Source organism: Perognathus longimembris, chromosome 24 (genome assembly GCF_023159225.1).
Source record: "Perognathus longimembris pacificus isolate PPM17 chromosome 24, ASM2315922v1, whole genome shotgun sequence".
NCBI classification, from domain to species: Eukaryota; Metazoa; Chordata; class Mammalia; order Rodentia; family Heteromyidae; genus Perognathus; species Perognathus longimembris.
Window position 1 is genome coordinate 12,872,989 of NC_063184.1, and position 22,675 is coordinate 12,895,663.

Sequence of the window (22,675 nt, forward strand, 5' to 3'; positions counted from 1 at the left end):
TGAAAGGACTGGTGAGAGAGCTCTTGCACCTGCGTTAAACCAGTGTGAACAGTCTTGTATGGTGTCTTGGTGTTGATTTGTAGATGAGATGATTGCTTGACCAGAGGAATGTGTCGTTATTAGGGAAAAGGTAGGTTTGTTGCAACAACTAAGATTCTTAGGATGCAAATGTTCTTTCCGGCTTTGCAAACACTTGATTCTGTGCAATAAAAACGTATGTCTCCACCTCCTCTCATAGTAGAACATAAGCAGAATAAAGCAAGAAAAGGCCCACATATTAGTTGACTTGAGTTTCATTGAAGAATCAGTGAAAGGATAACCTGCTGGGTTAATTATTTAATTCAGTGATTTTTAGGGTAGGAAGCACACTACAGTATAGAAATGAGCCCCCAAAAAGGACTAAAGGAAGTTTCCAGAAGCACTTTCCTTTTGATGTTAGGTTCATGCTAATGTTCAAAAACAACTTCAGATTTTTTTGCCTGCAGGTTGAATGGTCTAGTAAGTTGTTTTTAAATTAGCTAAATATATCTTAAAGGAATTTCTGATACTTATCATGAGAAAGGGGGAAAGCCACACATTGAAAAACAAACAAACAAACAGAATTCTGGTCTAACAGGTTCAGAACACTGTTCTTAACATCTCAGCTTAGCTGCTTTAATTACATCAAGATAGGAGGCCAGATCCCTGGGCCATGACACATTCGACACACACCAGACAATTGACTGCCACAGATAATCCCGCTGTCACTGAACATTCCAGAAAAACTTGGGCAGACAAGTTTTAGAGCTGCCCCACTAAGCTGCAATAGGTTATCTTTTCTACTAGAAAATTTCCACTGCATTCCAGTTGCAGTGTGACAAAAACATCATTCCTTCATTAATAAGAACAAATCCTTGAGATATATATATGTGTGTGTGTGTTTAATACACTCAGTCTGAGCTTCAACTAACTACAAGAGTTTGCAAAGAAATTCTAGTGTGAGATACTCCCCAGTTTTTATTGCTTAGAACAACTATTATTTATTGTATTTATATCCAGTGCCAGGCAAAAGTATTCAATTAAAGTAATGGGTTAAAGGTTCTTATTGCAAGTAATTTATTCTCATTTTTTTTCTAATCATACCTCACTACAAATATTAGCAGGGGAAGGGACACAGGAGCATGGGGCCTGAGAAGGGAGAGGTTGGGCTATGTCCACATTCCTTCTTCAACTCTCTTAGTTCATGAAGAGACTGATTAGTCACTACCATCTTGTCACAGACAATTCAGGTGTCCAGCTTTTTGTAGAATGAATATTCAGCCAGGTGCCTAGGAAAATACATCTAGGAAAGAGAAACAGATTTTTAAAAATAAGTAATCACATGTAGCATCTTTATGGTAAGCCGTCACATCTGAGTAACAAAACAGCTGGAGTCTTACTTCATGGGAGTAGAATGTTCTGGACGTTTGGCCTTGTTCCCAACCTGCTAAATGACCTGGGAGAGAGCGTGCTCAGGTTACTATCTTTTCCTTCTTCAGATAGATCAAGCACTTTCTAGCATGTGAGTCAGTCAGCTATGGCTGAATGGTGATTTTTTTTTTTTTAATACAGCTGCTGGATTGGCCAGCTGCTGAGTGGAGGGAGATGCTAGGAGAGTGGGCATAGTCTGAGCCCATCTGCCTGAGGCATTTCCCCCTGAAAACTTATCCATCCTGACAAGTCAATTTGGGTGAGAACAGTATGACGAAAGCCAAGAACTTTCCAGTAGTCCAATGTGTCTGTTTTTTATCATATTTTCCTGTCAACTTCAGATGAGAGTAGAGCCAGTGTTCCTGAGTGAGTCATTGTCCCCTGTCCCTTTTTTAAATAGACGTACATCATCCAGTTGTCTGTGCCCTTGGCAGGTCGCCATCCGGGCAAGGTTTTGCTGAGAGCACACAGCACTTGGCCTGTCATGTAATGCACCTGCAAATGACTGCTGGTGGGGCACGGCTGGCATATCTCATCCCACTTCTCAGTAGGACATGCAAGGTCCCAGGCTGCCATTGAGCCAGCATTGTTTGCTGGTACCCAGTAGTGACATAAAACAGGTGTCTGCGCGCTTAAAACATCTTCCTCCATAACTATAGTTAAACACCTGCAATATGGGGCAGGATCTACAGCTGAAGAACACCAGTGTGGGTGTGCCACCCAGAGCAGGCACAGCCTTTAGAATCATTAGGTTAGCTTCTCCATCCTCCAATAACCTTGAACATGCAGGCTTCACCAGATGGGGAAGGGAAGAAGGGGTTCCCGGGGCATGGGTTTTCTAAGGAAGTCGCACCCAGAAGTTGCTTGCAGTAAAGAGGGTTCTGGAGATCTTGGAAACAGCTCTGCCATTGAGCTCTGGCAGGTGAAAGTGTCAATCAGATGTGTTTCACCGGAAGTCCACCCCCACAACTGCATTGCAGTATACTGGAGTAACCGGTGAAGTGAGAAGCTCATGCCATAGATCAGGACCAGGCCACACTGGCAACCCATTTAGGACATCATGGAAAGATCGTGTTGGTATTTTAATGTGATTGTTTTCCCAATGTTTGGTGTCATGTGGAACTTTCTCCCAGTGGAAATAAATAAAATAAATCTAGAAGTAGCCTGGTAGAGCTTCGGTCACGTGTTCTTGGTGTCAGACAAGTGCTGGGCTAGGGATGCCTAGGCTGGAGGTTGCTCTCTTCCTTGGAAACTACTGGAAGGTTTTCCTTCTCCAGGGCCCCTGAGCCTGTATCCAGATGGAAGCCCATCCATCCACACCTTACAAAGCAAATCACAGCAATGTTGGAACTGTTCTTTTCAAGTGCTTATTTCACAACATAAGAAAAAATATTTTTGGTGTATTAAGATTAAAAAATAAAATCATAACTTTTGATTTAAAAATCAAACTGTGTGCCTGGTATCTTTTGTTGATTATTCTGGGCAGTTCAAACAGTCTAGGAAAGGGGGCTATTTGAAATTCTCTCATCCTTAACACTCAGGGGGCAGAAAAGTGACTAAAACTGCCCCGGACCCGAGGCTGACAGCAGCAATGACAGACACAGTCTGCCCTGTAGTCCCACGAGGCAGCCCGTGCTCCTAAGGCCTCTCATGAGGGTGACATCTTACAGGCCGGATGTTTCCCACGTGACTCGCCTTGGCATCTCCTGGGCAGGCTTAATGGGGCACGCAGTAGAAGTCAGATCCCAGCTTTATAGATGAGAAGATATGTTTGTTCAATCCAGGCTGGCAGGGGGAAACATGACCTTAACTTTAATGGCAGTGCATCTGAGCAGTGTGTGGATGTGAGTGTGTGCACACGTGTGTGCATACATACATGCGTGTATCAGTTCTGGGGCTTGAACTCAGGGCGGCCCATGTGCTACCCCTGAGCTATATTGCTCAAAGGTAGTGCTCTACCAGGTTTTTTTGCAGGGCGGGGGGTACTTTCCTGCTCAGGCTGTATTGTAAAACGTGGTCCTCAGCCACGTAAGTAGGTCGGATTAAAGGCATGAGACGCCTGTGCCTGGCTAGAGCAATCATATTTTTAAAAGATAAACAAAAATTCCAGGCACCTACGCTGAACGTTGCCACATTACTAACAGTGTTTTGAGGCAATGTATGTTGGGGGAAATATTTAGCAAGAACTCTGTGTTCTTCCTAACCTCAGAGCATCCCTGGCACTCCCTGCCAGCACTGGGCAGAGCCGGTCCAACTCATCCCGTCCTGCTCCCAAAATCAACTCCCAATGTCCTTCAAGTCCCGATGGCCAATGCATTCTGCCTGTAACTTTTGAGATTTAAAGGCTTAAGCCATTTTCTTCCTGGCTTTACAGAATCTCTATGACATCCAACATACAATAAATAGCACATTGTCCATGCCATTCGTATTAACTCCCACAGCCAAATAAAGTCTCTCTCAATCATCTTCATATGCAGATAGATAGAGATTTTTTTTTTTTTGTTTTCTTGTCTCCCCAGATACTGAGGATTGATTGAAGCCAGGCCCTCATACTCTTGAAGAAAGCACTGTATCCCCCTACCAAGTATCTGGGATTGTGTGTGCGCGCACATGTGTGTGTGTGTGTGTGCATCATCTCTGGTTTCTAATCTTTTTTTGTAATCTATTTTCCTAACATGATAAAATGGGAAGTTTATACTGCACACAAAAATACAGTAGCTGGGAAATGTAATGCAAAGGACTGTACTACCAGACACCATCTCAAATGAAAAGCTTTGGAAAAGAATAAAGCAAAGGATGCAAGCTTTTCTGTCACTGTCCAGCCATAGAAATACTGTACTTGAGTATGTGATATCATGTCCAAGAAGTATTCTTTTTTCTCTCTCTCTTTTGGCAGTCCTGGGGCTTGAACTCAGGGCCTGAGCACTGTCCCTGGTTTCTTTTTGCTCAAGGCTAGCACTCTACCACCTGAGCCACACTGCCACTTCTGGCCTTTTCTATATATGAGGTGCTCAGCAATCAAACCCAGGGCTTCATATATATGAGGCGAGCACTCTTGCCACTTAGCCATATACCCAGTACCCCAAGAAGCATTCTACAGCAGCCTTCCTGTGAAGGAAACCATACCCTATCAGAATCTGAACACTATAGTAACATGATGACAGTATGTGTTGGTTTGTGTCCTAACCCATGGTCTCACTGGGTATACTAGATCAGTGATCAAGGAAGCCAGGATAACATGAAGGGCTCCGTTCTGGTCAGCTATAGTTGTTTGATCTGGGATGGGGTCTGATTGTTGGACACTTCCGAACTTAGAGGTCTCACTAAACACAGAGCTCCCTGGGATGGGAACTGGAGAAGAGTTTCCCTTGATCCCACAAAACCCGCAACACACAGCATTACATACACCTTGGTTTTTGGCTCTGGTTGTAGTATTCTGTAATGTGCTCTGTCAGTAATGATTTGTAATCTTTATAAGTTGGCTTCTATCTTTTATTATATTACACTTCTCATTGTGTTTTGTGTGATGGTGGAAGAAACACAGCCTGGAATTTTGCCTTCTGCATATGTTTATGTAGAAAGCTTGATGTCCACACTCGTTATGGAAAACAGGGCCGCTTAAGTGTGGCCATAGAGGACAGCACCTCCCGCCGCCCCTCCCCAGCCTCTCCCTTCTGGATTCTGTAGTCTTTGATATTTTCAGCCCTCCAGGGTGGAAACCCCTGTGTTATACTCTGGGGTTCCCACACAGCTTCCTTTTCTGTCGACAACACTAATTCCTTTCATAGCAGCAGGCAAACCTGCCCCCCAGGGTTGCTCTCTGCTGTTTATTTATGAACGCCCACTGCGGTGGGTGTTTCTGCAGGCAGCTGGGATCTCTGGAATGAGAAAGGGCACATTTACTCTATTCCAGCACCTAGATGCGACGCTTACTAACATTTGGCCATATTGATTATAACATTGTTATAGTATTATATAGCATTATAAGATTTTCCTCTTATATTCTATAAAAATGCTACCAGAAGAAAAAACCCTAAGATATCAGGATATTTTCTTTTCATATAAGCATGATATGGATATTATAAAATTTAGACAAATTAGCAATTTTTTTCAGCTAATATCCAGTCCTTGTAAGGATTGGTACAGGGGCTTGAACTTGAGATCTCAAGCTTGTTAAGCAGGTGTTTTACCACTTGAACCACACCGTCAGCCTTTGGTTGGTTTAGTTATTTATCAGATGGAATCTCATTTCGTCTTAAGTCAGCCTCAAACCACAATTCTCCAGCCTACCTGGGCTTACAAATATACACCTACCACCTTGCCTAGTCTTATACTCTTTGAGTTTTTGTTTTGTTCGGTCATGGGGCTTAAACTTAGGGCCTGGACGCTGTCCCTGAGCATTTTTGCTCAAGGCTACCACTCAACCACTTTGAGCTACAGCTCCACTTCCAATTTTCTGGGGGTTAATTGGAGATAAGAGTCTCATGGACTTTCCTGCCCAAGCTGGCTTCAGGTTGCAATTTCAGATCTCAGCCTCCTGGGTAGCTAGGACAATAGGCATAAGCCACCAGCTCCCAGCATCCTATTCTTTTTAATTGAATTTTTTGTCAAGATGATGTACAAAGGGCTTACAGTTACATATGTGAGGTAGTGAGTATATTTCTTATCACACTTGATAACCCTTCCCTCACTTTTCTCCCACTTTCCCTCCCCCATCCCCCCAAGTTGTAGAGCTAATTTCCAAAATATTGTCTTGTGAGTATCACTATTGTATTGGTTCACCCTTTATCCTTTATCTCACCATTTTGATGCTCCCCTTCCCTATTCTCTTTTTTAAAAGTCCTACAATTATCTCCAAAAGTGTGTGTGTGTGTGTGTGTGTGTGTGTGTGTGTGTGTGTGTGTGTGTGTGTGTGTGTGTTGGGTCCTGGGGATTGAACTCCAGGTTTGAGAATTATCCCTGAGCTTTTGGGCTCAAGACTAGCACTCTACCACTTTGAGCCATACCTCCATTTCCTGCTTTTTGTGGTTAGTTGGAGATAAGAGTCTCATAGACTTTTCTGCCCAGGCTGGGATTGAACCCCCATACTCAGATCTCAGCCTCCTGAGTAGTTAAGACTACAGGTGTGAACCACCAGCACTTGACTTCCAAAATATCTTTTGGCAAAGATATGATCCATGGCTTATGGATCTCGACTTATGAGGGTTCCATGTTCTGGATTTTTCTGACCGTTAGCTTCTGGCATTATTTAATTCCTGTGTTCCTTGGTATTGAGATTCCAAAACTTGACAAAATTCATGCAGAGATTTTTTTCAAGCACACGTTGGGTGGTGCTGTGGACTTGGTATTGCTTCTCCCAGGAGGCACACAGTGTTTCTGGGTACCCCATCCTGGGGAAGGCTGGGATGTATCAGTGATGAATTAGACAGACATTTTCCTGAGACGCTGTTGATATTTCTCCTATTTGGTGTTGAGTGCCTTGATACCTACAAAGCTTTCTTCTAGCAGCACACAGCCTCCCCAGTTTCTGTTTACTGTTCAGATAGGCCTTGCATTTTTGTTCAGGGCTGGCCTCAGACAGTGATCTTCCATCCTGTAACTCCTGTGCAGCCGAGATTGCACTTCACAACCACGGATGTCCAGATTATGGGTTATGATGGTGTCTACCCTATTTTACTTTTTGCAAGGGCTGACCTCACACTTTGATCTTCCCAATCTGCATCTACTGAATAACTTAGAGTGCAGTCATGAGGCCCTGTACCCAGCCTTAAAATGCCATTTAAATATTGCTTGCAAAGGTATTTCAACTAATAGAATCGCCAGACCATAAGGTATAAGAACATGAGGCATAAGGACATTAAAGAGCTTTGAGCATTTCCTCAGAAGTTTTATAATATTTCCATTAATTTTCTTTACAAGGGTTTTTATCCCCATTTAACAAGTGGACAAGAACAGAAATTTCATTGCATAGAACAGTAGATGCCAGTAAAGCTGAAGGTATCTATTGTGATCTATCACTAGCACTTAAAAGCTAGTCCTGACCTTAAAGAAAGTATACAATGCATTTCACAAAAATATTCTACAAATGATGACCATTGTTTAGTTTCGGTTTAGTTACATAATTTAAAAAGAAGTGTTTGGATCACAATTGTAACATTTTATGCACGTAAAATAGGTAAGGATTGGCCAAAGACATAATGATATAATATAGCAAACATTCATTTATGTCTTCAATCAACAAATAGTTCTTTTTGAGTGTTTGTGTGTGGTGTGTGTGTGTGTGTGTGTGTGTGTGTGTGTGTGGTTGTTTCTTACCTTTACTGTTCAAGGTTGGTGCTTTATCATTTGAGCCACAGTTCCACTTTTGTGTTTTTGCTGTTCAACTGGAGATAAGAGTCCCATGAACTTTCCTGCCTGACCTGGCTTGGAACCACAATCCTCAGATCACAGTCTCCTGAGTAGCTAGGATTACAGGCATGAGCCACCAGTGCCTGATATTATTTCATTCTTAGAGCTGTGAGATTTTAAATTGATTCCCGAAAGTAAGAAAGTTGGGAGGGGATGCAAATCATTCCCTGCTGAGCAATTGCCTTGTCTACTCAAAGGTAGAGTAACATCATCACAACATATTGCAAAAGCCCTAGTCATGCAAAGAAGAAATGGACCTAATTTCCCCAGATAACAAGTTCCCTAAAATCCTGAGTACTTTGTAATTGATAGCCCCTTGGTTTTTCACTGTGTTTTGGGCTAGACTGGTAAGCTCAAAATCTGTCTTATTTCCTTTTTATTCTCCTTTGGTTGCCAGCTTGTCATTGTCACCTTCCAGGCCAACCCCCACCCTTCCTGTCCAGCATGTTTGTGGCAGGGTAAACCAGAGCTCCATGTGTTCTTCTCCCCTGGGGGCCGGGAGGATGCCACGGGCTCCCCAAAGGGACATTATTCCATTTGCTTTTGCTTCTTTGTCAGCAAACACCTTGTCGCTGATGCTGTTACTTTGCACTGGTATTTTGTACAAGCATCTCTGATGACCCCTCTTCAAGTTACACAATATGGTGTAGAAAGAGTGAATGCCCTGGACTCCCTTTAACCCCTTCGGGACCATTCTCGGTACACTGGGCCCAGTCACCAGCCTTCCATCCATCTTCATTTCTTCATCTCCAGATGCTATCTGAGGACCACGATAACCTCAGTTCTCTGTCTCTGCTCCAGAGGTCTATGCACCTCTAGATGCCGTCCCTAATTCTGCGTGGCCAAGAGGCACCAGGAAAGTCAGATCTTCACTCGCAGCACTATGCTTCTTGTAGTATAGACTGAAAGAAAAAAAATATGAAATGCATGGGAAACAATCATCAAAGATTCAGAAATTCCCACCATCATCTGGAATTTACAGGGGAGGGGTCATGGAGGCTTGAACTCATGGCCAGGCTGTTGTCCTTTGGCATTTTACTTCAAGTTTGGCACTCTATCACTTGAGCCAGAGTTCTAGTTGAAACTTTGTCCTGGGTTAATTGAAGGTAAGAATCTCTTGGGTTTGCCTGACTGGACTGGCTTTGAACCTCAATCCTCAAATCTCAGTTTCCTGAGGAGCTAAGATTACAGGCGTGAGCCACCCAAACAGGCTACTTGGACTTTTATGAAGTAGATACCTGACAATGATGAATGTTCAGAAGTCATCAGAAAATAATCCAACTCCTTGTTTAACTTTACCCAGACACTGCCTTGCTCTGAGAAACTTGAGTAATACACATCCTGTCTCTAGTTTTTGCTTATACCTTTGGAAATTGTGTAGTAAAACAGCTAAGAGTGTGTACTGTGGAGTCCACTGGAGGCTAGATTCTTTCTCATCACCATCTCTGCATATGGGCAAGTCAAGCTCAGTTTTTGCCTCAGTTTCCTTATCTGCCAAATAGGGATGGATAATAGGAGCGTTGGTGTCAAGTTCTTAGACTACTTGGTACATCCTTAGTTCTCAATGAACATTGCTTTGCATTGGACCAAGCCATCACTCCAGATAATGACAGAGAGAAAAAGAGGGAGGGAGAGAGAGAGAGAGAGAGAGAGAGAGAGAGAGAGAGAGAGATTTGATTTCGTTCAACATATCACCATCAGCCTTCATCACCTGCTTTCCAAAGCTCAGGCTGCACTTCATTTTTTATGACTCACATAGTGCCTGGAGGAACAACAGGTAAATCTTCAAGGCAGTCTAAAAAAAAAACAACATAACTTCTAGATATTTCTTAAACAGTTTCTTCAAGTCAGCACCTATCCAGTTGCAAATTAATCAAACCCATGCTAGCCACAATTGCTCTCTTGAGAGCCATTGAGACTTTGTCTCCTGGAAAGGTCTTGAAGCAATTCACCTTCTGTGCATTTTGCCTCCATGGTGATCATAACTACTGTGGTCTTAGAAAAAGGTCCATGACTGGTGAAATGCATCTTTCCCTTCTAGCAAGAGACATGAGCTCATTGCACCTTGACCACAGCTGCTTTCACATCCAGTGACTTTAACAAAGACCAAGTACTTCCTGCCTCCACGATCACCACACTGATCCTAATATTTTTTACAATAAAAAAGTATTAATGAGGTTTTGTTCCATGAAAAATTCCCCCAAATTCCTTCACATGTGGGGAATATGGAAGGAAAATTAGAGGAATCATCAGAAGAAAGAAAGAAAGAAAGAAAGAGAGGAAGAAAGGAAGGAAGGGAAAGAAAGGAAGGGAAAGAAAAGAAGAAAGGAAAGAAACTTTCCCCTTTTCTACTGTGAGACTAGCCAGAGGAGTCTGGAACTATGAAAAAATGAGCCTGTTTGCTAGCAAATTATAAATAGATTCACATGTGTAGTTCAATAGATCACTCTGAACGTGTCCCAGCAACATTCAGAAAAAGAACTTCTTAGATGCTTATATGAAACAATCTCAAGAAAACGGATTTGTCCGCACCAAACATTAATTAATTCTGGTTTGTATATTGAAGCATGGCATTTTATGCATATATAATATGCTACTGTACCCTTCTAAGCTTGTTGTAAGTAGGACATAGTAGATTAATTCATCAACTTGAAAATCCTTGCCTGGATTATAACTAACCAAAAAAAAAAAAATAGTGCTTACCTTGAAGGCCAACAGAAAGGCATTTATAAGACAGCTGGGGGAGGGCGGGATGGTTAGGGGCTTTTTAGAGACTGAGAAAAGAATGTGGCTATAATAAACCCTTTCATTCCCACTCCACTTAAACAGGCTTTCTCCTTCCAAATAAACAGCCTTATCCACTTCCACCCATTAAGGAAAGCAGACATTTTTGGTGGAAGAAAAATAAATAATAAATAACTTTTTTTCTTTTTTATTACTTAGTTATTGTCCAAGTGATGTACAGAGGGTGTTTTGTGTTTTTTTTTACAACTACCAGTAAATAGAAAATGTCATGGGGTGCTGGTAGTTCATGCCTGTAATCCTAGCTACTCCAGGCATTTGCAACCAGATAGAAAAGTTTATGAGACTCTTAGCTCCAATTAACCAGCAAAAAGCTGGAAGGTGGAGGTATGGCTCAAGTGGTAGAGCAGAATCCTTGAGAAGCAAAAAAAAAAAAAAAAAAAAAGGCAAGTGAGAGAATGAGGCCCTGCACTGAGGTTCCAGGGCCAGCACAAAAGCAAAAGGAAAGGGAAACAGGGAAGGGAAGACCAGGATTCCATTTGGTGGGCATAGGAAGAAGCTGGTCTAAGGATGGGACTTTCTGGTTGGGTGAAGCAACCAGATCTTGTGCTAGATGAACAGGGGACAATGCCCTAGAGGGAAATGGGGCAGACAGGCACTCTGGCAGGCTGACAGCTAAGAACTACCTGGAATGTGCAGGTAAGAGAAAGATGTGTTGGATGGTAAAATGGAGACAACTGTCTGGAAAGTGCTGGGGAGATAGCAACTACAAGGAAGAGTACTGATTTAATAGAGAGAAGACTGGGGAAGGCTACTGCCCAGTCATTTCCAGCCCATTGCAGTTTTTGCAGTGAGCCTTGTCTTACATCACGTGAGCACTTAACTAAAGAGAAACCTGAGCTTGCTTCCTTGAGAGAGTCTTCTTTAGGAAAAGAGAGGCCTGTGGTTTCTAGGAGTCTCAGCCACTTCAAAAATGTAATTTAAGGGCATGGTAGAAACGATGTAAGATAACAATGAGGAGACTTTGTAAATTTCTATATGCTATCACTTAAGCCACTCCCTGAGGCCCAGAAGAAAAGGACTGATTTTTGTATTTGAATCTAATAACAACACAGATCAATGGTGATTTGGACCATAATATATAACATTATAAATATATAATATACATATATAAATATTACCAACAAATTAATGACAGCCATTCATAAGACTCACATTATAGTTCTTAATGGAAACAAGTTGAGAAACCTACAAATAGCAAACAAGTGATATAAAGCAAATTAGAATAGGAGTTTGAAGCACAGACAAATTAAATAAAGTGAAAAAACTAACAGTAGTAATTCCTATCTTGGCCAAGGAAACAAAACTACTTTAAAAACAAATATTCAGCAATCTGGAAGATGTTGAATCGCCATTAGTATTGACTGAATTTGTAGAAGGAAAGAAAATGGCACAAGTGCTTTCTACTTGCTGGGGCATCAAACATTTCAGAGCCTATAAAATGAAAAGAAATCATACTAAGCAGCCAAATATACTGCCCGTTTATTGGAACTCCACTTCTAATGCAATTTTCCAGCCTACAATCAGTACCACTAAAATTAATAAACTGCTATGTAAGCAAGCAAAGCAGGTATCAGACCTTCATATTTACTTTTCCTTATGCCATTACATCAGAGTTATATTTATGAAATATATAGATGAGATCTACTTTTAGACACCTTAGCGGTAACAAGCGTATATGAAAAACTGTTTAAATGACAGTGATGCACAAAAGAAAAAACTGTCAAGAAAATATTAAGACTAGAGAGAAATGTCTATAAAGCCTTCAAAATAGCCCTTCATGGATGACATCAAATGTCTATAGTGCTACCAAACAAAGATAAATTACAGTGAACTAAGAAGAAGGAGGAGGAAAAAGAGGAGGAGGATAAGAAAGGAGGAGGGGGGAGAAAAAGAAGGAGAAGGAATAAAGAGGAAGAGGTGGAGAGGGAAGGGGAGAGAAAGAAAGAGGGGGGAAGAGGAATAGAAGGAGGAGAAAAAGGAAGAGGAAGAGGAGGAGGAATAAGAAGAAGAAAAGGAGGAGAAGAAGAAAGAAAGAAGAAAAGGAAGGAAGGAAGGAAGGAAGGAAGGAAGGAAGGAAGGAAGGAAGGAAGGAAGGAAGAAAAGCAACTCTTGCCAAGAATAGCAGAGTGAGGAAATGATACTTGGTCTCAGTATCTACCATTTGGCAAAGATGGAAAACCCTTGTTGAAGAGGGTACAGGCATCCCGTGAACATGTCATCATCATACAAAATGCAGGAGAACAGATGCTAACAGACTCACACAAGGACACTTTCATTTATTTTTCATGGGCTATGAAAATTGATCTCTAAAGTGGTCCCATATGAGTGTCTCCTTGGCCCTACAAATCTCTCAGAGTACTTTGATTTCCTTTGCCACCAGAATGAATCTGTCCAGTGTGGCCAGGCCTCTTAATTGACAAAATGAAGAGATGGAAAAGAAGCCAAGTTTCTGATTAAATTAATGTGCCAGAATTCTGAATTACTGCCAACCTCTTGCAAACCCCAAATGGATCATATGGTTTTTCTAGGACTAGAATTCTTTAAAAAAAAAAAAGCACTAAATGCACAACAGGGTCATGGCTGAAACTGCAGTAAGACTTCTTAAGCTGCTTTTTTTTTCTCTTTCCTTCTTTCTTTTTTTGTGCTGGTACTGTAGGGGCTTGAGTTCCAAGTCTGGACACTGTCCCTTGACATTTTTGCTCATGCCTGGTATGCTACTACCTGAGCCACAGCTTCATTTTCTGTCTTTTTGCTGGTTAGTTAGAGATAAAGAGTCTCCTGGGCTTTCCTTCCTGGACTAGCTTTGAAACTTGATCCTCAGATCTCAGCCTCCTGCTTAGCTAGGATTACAGGTGAGAGCCACTGGTGCCCAGCCAATTATTAGTTTTTTGAAGGAACTACCATACTGATTTACATAGTGACTGGAATAATCTAAATTCCCACCCATAGTCTGTGAGATTCCCACCCCCCTCCCCCACTCCCACCCCCCACCAGCCTTGTTTTCTTTTTTTTTTTTTTTTTTTTTTTTGGCCAGTCCTGGGCCTTGGACTCAGGGCCTGAGCACTGTCCCTGGCTTCTTCCCGCTCAAGGCTAGCACTCTGCCACTTGAGCCACAGCGCCGCTTCTGGCCGTTTTCTGTATATGTGGTGCTGGGGAATCGAACCTAGGGCCTCGTATATCCGAGGCAGGCACTCTTGCCACTAGGCTATATCCCCAGCCCCAGCCTTGTTTTCTTGGTGATAGCCATTTTGCAGTGAGATAGGATCTCAGTGTCCTTTAGATTTGCATTTCCTTTGTAGCTAAGGATATTGACCATTGATATTTATTAGCCATTTTTACCTCTTCTTCTCACAACTGTCTGTTCAGTTGTTTGCCCATTTATTAATTGGATTATTTGTTCATTGAGTAGCTGGCTGCTTTTGTGTTTTTGTTGTTGTTTGTTTTGAACAACATCTTGCTTTTTGCCTAGACCAACTTGGACTGCAATCCTCCTATCCATGCTTCTTAACTAGCTGGGATGACAGGCACAAACCACTTAATCCAGCCTTCCATTGGCCAGGATAGGATCTCAAGGCCTTTCTGCCTGGGCTGGCTTCTAACTATCATCTTCTGAATCTCTACCTCCTGAGTGGCTGGGATTATAGAAATGGATGTGCATTGTATACAGCTGAAAACCTATTTTGAAAGGATAATTCATACTATTTATTTTCCTCTTCTGGAATCCTATGACAGGCATAGGATTGGTATAGATATCAGAAACAACTTTAACTTTATAGTGTGGACAAAGGAATGAAAACATGCCAATTATGTTAGGAAATGACAGAAAAATTACACAAATTCTATATTCACAAATTTTGGGTTATTAAATCATTCACATACAAAATCATCTGTGGGTTTTAGGGCTACCAATATACACATATTTCAGTAGTTTGAGCTACCTACTCTGTCCATATTAGAAATAGACCATCATGATAGCTATTATAATATTACCTTTGTCTGTGGGCTGGGGCTGCAGCTCAGTGGTAAAGCCCCTGCCTATATTTTATATACCTGTTCCTCCTTGCCAATAACTCATCAGTTCAAGGTAAATAAATACCTGACACAAGTGAACACATCCAAACATTGGACCAAGAGAATAAAATTCCTTTTCCCCATGAATTTGGAATTGAGAAGTTAGGGAAACTGGATCCACTATGTCCTGATTCATTTACTACTCAAAGGATGGCCTGTGGGCCCACAGTGCCCTGGCCTACCGGGAACTTGTGAAAACCATTGACTCAGCAGGTTAGACTTAGTGAACTGCTATTATTTTACCAAGTTCTCCCAGCTAATTCTGTGTCGGTAAATGTTGGAGCTGGCTAATGAGATGGGGGTGGGGGCCGTTTGAAAGGGCAGGTTGTGTGTAGAGTTGATGGTAGGCAGGTTTCATGGCCTGGGCAAGCCAAGGCCATAAGGAAACAAAACTCATGTCAAGGTTACTTTGCCAAGAGAACAGGGCGAGCAGAGCAGACCTACGGAGACCAAAAGTCGAGATAGTTCAGTCTCATCTTAGTCAACCATTCCTTCAAGGCAGCTGTCTCCCCTGGGATTCTGGTGCTAATCTCAGGTTCTTTCTGTTTGCATGGTTATGTTTTGTGGTTCTGGGGGCTTGAACTCAGGGCCTGAGTGCAGTCCTTCAGCTTTTCACTCAAGGCTGGTGCTCTACCATTTGAGGTATAGCTCTGCTTCCAGTTTGGGGTGGGTATTTGGAGTTGTCTCCTGGTGGAACCATGATCCTCAGCTGACTCATCTGGCCTCCTGTATCACAGACTTCCTATGGAACTAAGGACATGTGGGGAATGGCATGTAGCCAGGGAAACGCTTTGCTAAGCATTCCCCAGGATTAGTGCCACATTTGGTGCTCCGGTGGTTGTCATCTTGTTGTAGAGCAAATGCTGCCATTCTGCAGCCAGACTTCCAGTGAACAGGCAGGAAAATAGCATGCTGTGGAAGCAAAAAGAGTCAGCCCGCAGGAAAGTAGATGCAGGAGATGTGTCTTGACAGACGAGACGTTATTTTAATTATCTGAAGAATCTGTCTCCTGAAGGTTAGAGCTGATCTGTAGCTGGCTCTAATAGCTGACTGGAAAGGAGAATTTCCTTACATTTACAATGACAGTGACAGTGGCCCTTTTGAACTATCAAGCTCCCAGTGCCAGTGCCTGAAGGGTTAAGTCAGAAGCTGAAGCCAAAGGATTCTCCTGAAAGGTGTGAGAGGGAACACACATGGCACCCAGTGAGGCAGCCTCTCCATGTGCTAGAGCTCATGCAGGCATCAATTACTGGGCCAGGACTATAAAGGAGTCTATTTCTTCTCATCAAAAGCAGTCTCTGAAATCTAGATTTCTCCACAGGCCTTCTTCTGTGAGAACTTTGCTGGGTTTTAGGACCATTTTTGAACAAAATGATCAGGACAATGAGATAGGAATAAAATCATTCGGAGCCCACCAGACCAGTGAAAAGAGAGCTTTTGATTTGGGCACAATAAAGAAACCAAGCTGGTCCTAAGAGTTCTAACAAAGTCAAGATTCTTTTGTTGTGTAAGATGCTAGTGGCAGAGAACCTTGAAAGCAGACTGTGAAAACATCTACCTCCTACCATTTGCCATCTTGATTTTCTATTTTAATTCCTTAAAAAGTTGTCCCTATCTGTTCTTGCACGAACACAGGAAGAACAGGCAGTTTTATTCTCATTCCCAGTTGAGGACAGACGTATGCACGGCTGGAGAAACCACTTAATGATGGAGCAAACAGACCAGCTTGCTCAAGGCTTTGACAAGCAGATGAAGTTGAAAACGAGGTGCCAGTGGCTCACGCCTGTAATACTAGCTACTTAGGAAGCTGGGATCTGAAGATTGTGGTTCAAAGCCAACCCAGGCAAGAAAGTCCATGATACTCTTATCTCCAATTAACCACACACAAAAAAAAATGGAAGTGGATCTGTGGCTCAAGTGGTAGAGCACACTAACCCTTGGGGAAAAAAAACCCTCAGGGACAGCACCCAGGCTCTGAGTTCAAGCCCCAGGACTGACACCAAAATGAAAAACCCAACACTGAAGTTATGAAAAGATGCCACACTACAGATTGTGCGTGGTAAATGGTTGGCTTGCATTAGTAAAAAAGAAGAAATACAGAACATGAAAGAAAATCAAAACACCAGAATTTGAATCACACTTTCATTCATTTTGAACACCACTTTCAATTTTTTTTTTAATCCTAAGTACAAAGGTGTTTGGATTCAACGTGGCAGTTCATGAGTACAATGCATCTTGATCATTATCATCCCTTCCATCATTCCCCCATGCTCTTAATTGATAGTGTTCTTCTTTCTTCGGGTCTTCCACTGGCTCATTCATTTTTGCCCATAATGATGAGTGGTCTAGAGTGTTTGAACCATAGGGGGAGCCCAGCATGCCTGCTCTTTGCCGCCAGGCTTCCCAAGGTCAGCAAACCCAACCCCCCAGAGCACTAGGAATGCGCAGTTCTGCTTTGGAGTCCATAAACCACTCAACAGAATCCAGGATGACTGCTTCTCTGTTTCTTCTGCTCTTCCTGTATGTGTGTGTGTGTGTGCACGTGCATGTATGCATATGTGTGTGCACATGTGTGTGCAGTTACTAGGGCTTGAACTCAGGGCCTAGGCACTGTGCCTTTAGGCTTTGTGCTCAAAGCTGCTGCTCTACCACTTGAGCCACAGCTCCACTTCTGGCTTTTTGCTAGTTAATCAGAAATAAAGAGTCTCACAGACTTCTCTGCCCAGGCTGCTTTCAACTTGCAATCCTCGGACCTTAGCCTTCTGAGTAGTTAGGGATTACAGGTGTGAGTCATTGGCAGCTGGTTGACTTGATAACTTTTTACTTAATGTTCTATGTTGTGTATAAAAATATGAAGAAATTCAGTGGCTCATACCTGTAATCCTAGCTACTCAGGAGGTTGAGCTCTGAGGATCATAGTCAAAGTCAACCTGGGCAGGAAAGTCTAAGAGACTCTTATCTCCAATAAACTACTCAGAAAAAGCCAAAAGTAGTGCTGTGGCTTAAGTGATAGAGTGCTAGCCTTGAGCACAAAGAGGCTCAGGGACAGTCCTCAGGCCCTGAGTTCAAGCCCCAGGATGGGCAAAAATAAATAAATAAATAATCAGAGATTATAAATGGCATATGTTTGTTCCTTTAGAGAATATTATTTTTTATCACTAGACATTGAACATAGGACCTTGAGCTTGACAGTCAAATGCTCTACCATTTAAGCCATGACCCTAGTACAGGATTTAGTTTTGCTTGTAGTAAAATTAAAGATGGGATCAAATCACCATAATTCTATTTTTAATTATTTTGCAATTACTGGGGAGTGGGGAGTGAACCTCCCCAGTATCGTGTGTGCGTGTGTGTGCGCGCGCGCGTGCTGATCCTAGGGCTTGAACTCAAGGCCTAGGCACTCTCCGTGAGCCATAGCTCCACTTCCAACTTCTTGGTAGTTTATCGGCAATAAGTGTCTCAAGGAGCTTCCTGCCCATGTTGGCTTCAGATCTCTGCCTCCTGCGTAGCTAGTGTTACAGGCATGAGCCACCAGTGCCTAGCCATCTCTAGCATTCTTAATCTTGTTGAACTGAAGTAATGTGAATGTATGCCTTTTTTCAAATACTCTCAGCTGACTTTGGCCTGTACCCTAGACTCTGATACACATGTCTACTATAGACACACAATGAAAGGAGGACTGTTGCCCTTTGCTCTACTATGAGGAAGAATTCGTGTAATACAAGAATTATATACACCCTGAAGAATCTGGCTGCACTTGTTTATTGAATCTATCAAGAAAGCATAACATTGAATATTATGTAGCAGGTAAGTTATTCTAGGAATTAAACCTCAGTTGCAGGAGAAGCTAGGCCAGTGCAGTCTAGAAAAGGACTCCAGGTCAGAGTGGAGTCAGTGGTCAGGGCTCAGCATGCAATGGATGCATAGACAAGGGAGGTTTGGCAGAGAGAAAGCTATGAAGCTGGGCATGCGCAGCTTTCCCAGTGAGAATATCCAACAGAGCACCACAGAAGACCATGGTGGTGGGGGAGGGTTGGTGCACTCATGCCTGGAGCTGGACCTGAGATCATTGCTGTGCATCAAGGCCAAAGGCAGGAAGACCAGCTAAATACCAAGTACGTGATGGTGAGTGCAAGAGGGAAGCCTGCCATCTGTCACAGTACCAGTGCCCCATCTATCCACAACCAACTGTAACACAGAGACGAGCTACGGGCCATAGTAGAACTTTCTTCCTTGACATCTCATCCAGCGCCTGGCATCTCATGCTTAGTTGTTTTCTTTGTAGCTAGCTTAGGGCCTCTAGCCAGAGAAACTTTGTCAAGTTCTGACAGGAGCAGACTCTGCCTCAGGCCTGCCTGGAACTGAAGAGGGCGGAAACGCAAAGACAGGTTCTCACTGAAGTTTAAACAGAGGGTGTGGGGAGGAGGGGAAGAAGTGAAAGGAACACAGCAGAAACACTGACAAGGCTACTTACATTGATTAGTTTTTATTTGTCCCAGCCAGTTTGTTGTTTTGTTGGGAGGGGGGTGGTGTTTAAAGATTTATTATTTAGTGTCACTATTACATCTTCATATATATTTATTTATTCATGTAAAAATGGATTCATTAACCATCAAAGCTACAAGGAAGTACTGGAACCCTTATAGAAAATTTTTTTTAAAAAACATCAAAAGAATACAGTATCATGAGCCTCCATTGGGCATTCTACAAGGCGGCAGAAATCTCAGACCACAGGCAGTAGACAACAGGACATTTAGTTAAATAGAACCTCAATCAAGTATTGTGTGCAACGAGACCATGGAAGTTAGAAAATCAAAATACTCAGTCTGGAGAACATGTAAATCAAGTATCTTAGATGAAATGTTCTTTTTTAAAAAAAACAGACATTAAAATGACTAAGAACTCTCCCAGTGCAGCTACAAGACAGGAAGACATCTCTTCTTGTGACTTATTGGCGGAAGAGCACAAAGGATGCTTTTTCTTTAAGCTGAGCATGGGGAGCTTGGACCATGGGGGAGGAGTCAGGACAAGTTCTTCCAATGGCCCTGGTTCCTAAGGTGTCAGAACCACTGAAAAACTTAGAGGGAACAAAGATGTTTCTGGTATAGTCTCTGTCATTTGTGTGGTTATTGTTGGAACTCAAAAAGAAGTACTAAAATACAAAAATGTAATCTCTACTCTTAAGGCCTCAAAAATGTTCGCTTTTAGAGGAATATTTAAAAGATCACACTTAAGGGGAGAAATTAGAATTACTACTTTTCTGAGGTCAGTTCACTTGTTATAAATTAAAGATGGAAGTTGGGCACCAGTGTCTCATGCCTGTAATCCTAGCTACCATAGGAGACTGAGATCTGAGGTTCAAAGTCAGCCCTGGCCAAAAATGCCTATGACATTTTTATCTCCAATTAACCACCTAAAAGCTCGGTGTGAAGATGTGACTAAAGTGGTAGAGCACCCGCCTTGAGCAAAACAAGCTAAGGGAGAGTACCCAGGCCCTGAGTTCAAGCCTCATTACTAGCACTTGCATATGTATGCACTCACACACACACACATGCACACACAAGCATGTGCACATGGCACATACACACATACAGAGGATCTTGTGATTCTCCTTTGTGACCTAAGCAATCAAAATTAGCTTGGGAAAGTTGTTGTGTAGAATATTTAACAACTATCCACAAAGTTCCAATCATCAAAAGTTAACCATCACCAAGTATTTACCCACAATTCTAGAAAGGATCCATTTGAAAGCAAGTGCATTGATTTTTATTTTGATTTCTAGAATAACCAAAGTCCAAAGGAGAAATGAGAGGAAAAATAGTCAAAAGAACCAGTTAACACATTATCTCAATGATCCAAGCCCCCAATTTGAATTATATGACCTGCAGTAACAATGCCTTGATCACAGCAAAATATTGCATTAGAATATCATGTGAAAGTTTACTTTGTGTAGTTACAGTTCTAGATTTCAGATATTCTTAAAAAAAAAAAACAGGGCTGGGGATATAGCCTAGTGGCAAGAGTGCCTGCCTCATATACACGAGGCCCTAGGTTCGATTCCCCAGCACCACATATACAGAAAACGGCCAGAAGCGGCGCTGTGGCTCAAGTGGCAGAGTGCTAGCCTTGAGCGGGAAGAAGCCAGGGACAGTGCTCAGGCTCTGAGTCCAAGGCCCATGACTGGCCAAAAAAAAAAAAAAAAAACAAACCTCATAGTAGCCATCTGAACAAATCACTTTGGTTCCACTTGAATTCACTGTTTGACAAAGTAGACAGCAAAACATTTTATGATGACTTTATTTAAATAATTAGAATTCAATGACTATCCATCAGGCAATTGGCTTACAGTCTCATAACTGAAAATAACAATTTCAAAAGATTTAAAATACAAAAGAAGTAAGTGATCTGTTTCTCAGATTAGCTTCTAGGGTGCTACATATATTTTTTTTTTTTACTTTTTTTTTGTTTTCTGTATATGTGGTGCTGGGGAATCGAACCTAGGGCCTCGTGTATCTGAGGCAGGCACTCTTGCCACTAGGCTATATCCCCAACCCCTACATATTTTCATTCATTCATCCCAATTCATTCTGCCAGACCACCAGCACAGACCATCCCAGTGATATGGGAAATACAATGTACCTTAATTGTAACCATTGAACCATTCCATGAGATTGAGTTGGAAGTTCTCTCCAGATCAAAGAAATTACTTTGCAACTGACCAAACTAGAGTATTGTGGGGTTTAAGACCAGATTTCTACTGAGGCTGCAAGGAAAAAAAAAAAAAAAAAACCCAAACCCAAAGCCTACTGAAGTTCACAAAAAGCACAGACATCCTGACCTTTGTCTCTCAGGAGCTTTACCTCCCAGTGCTCCTCACTTCTCTTATTGGATGGTCTGCCTTGGGCCTGCCCTCTCAATGCTCCTCACTTCTCTTATTGGATGGTCTGCCTTGGGCCTGCCCCTCACAATGCTCCTCACTTCTCTTATTGGATGGTTTGCCTTGGGCCTGCCTACAGGAGGAAACAAAATCACAGCTGTGCCTCTGCCAGTGATTAGCTACAGAGACTGAGAGACCCAAAAAAGTAGTAGTCCTCTCCTTTTTAAAAGAAAACACACAGCATCCATTGACATGGCTGGCTCTTCTTGAGCCTTCCTTAAATTCTGGTGTTCACTACCTTGGCTCGGTTTGGCCTGGTAGACCTGCCCACCACCACCCCCTGTTGCCACAAAGGTTAGATAACATCATAGAAGGAGCGCACCAGCCTCTACAGCCAGAGGCCATTTCCCAGCACGAGGCCATTTCCCAGCAGGAGGGCAGAGGAAATCCTTCCCTTCTTTACCTGGGGACCAGATCCCTTATCAGTGGATGGGGCACTCGGAACAGAGCCTTGCTATATATATGTCCTCACATGGAGAGGTGGGGGGAGCTCCTGCACTGACCTCAAACAAAGAAGAAGAAAGGGGGGGGGGGAGAAGGAGGAGGGGAAGAGAAGGGGGAGGGAGATAAAGAGGACGAGGGAGGAGAAGGAGGAAGGGAAAAGGAGAAAGGGGAAGGTGGAGATGAGGAAGGGGAAGAGGGCAGGAAGAAAGATAAAGCAGGAGGGTGAAGAGAGAAGGAGAAAGGAGACAGAGGAAGGAAGAGGAGGAGGAGGGGAAGGAGAAGGAGGAGGAGAAATTGTTTTGAGGATATATCAAAGAAACTGATTATCAAACTATTCCAGGCTCAACTTTAAAAAAAAAAAAAAAGGAAAATAGTCTTGATTGAAAGAGACAACTCAGAGAACCAAGCCACTTCTCTTGAGCTTTCTCTGTGTACTCTCAACTCCTCATCTGGATGGGAAATGACCCAAGAACAAAGCTCAGGTTTTTGGGTTTTCGGTGCCCTTGGGTTCCTTTCTCCCTGCAGATGTTCTTCCCCCCAAGCTGCAGCTGTTGGTATCAG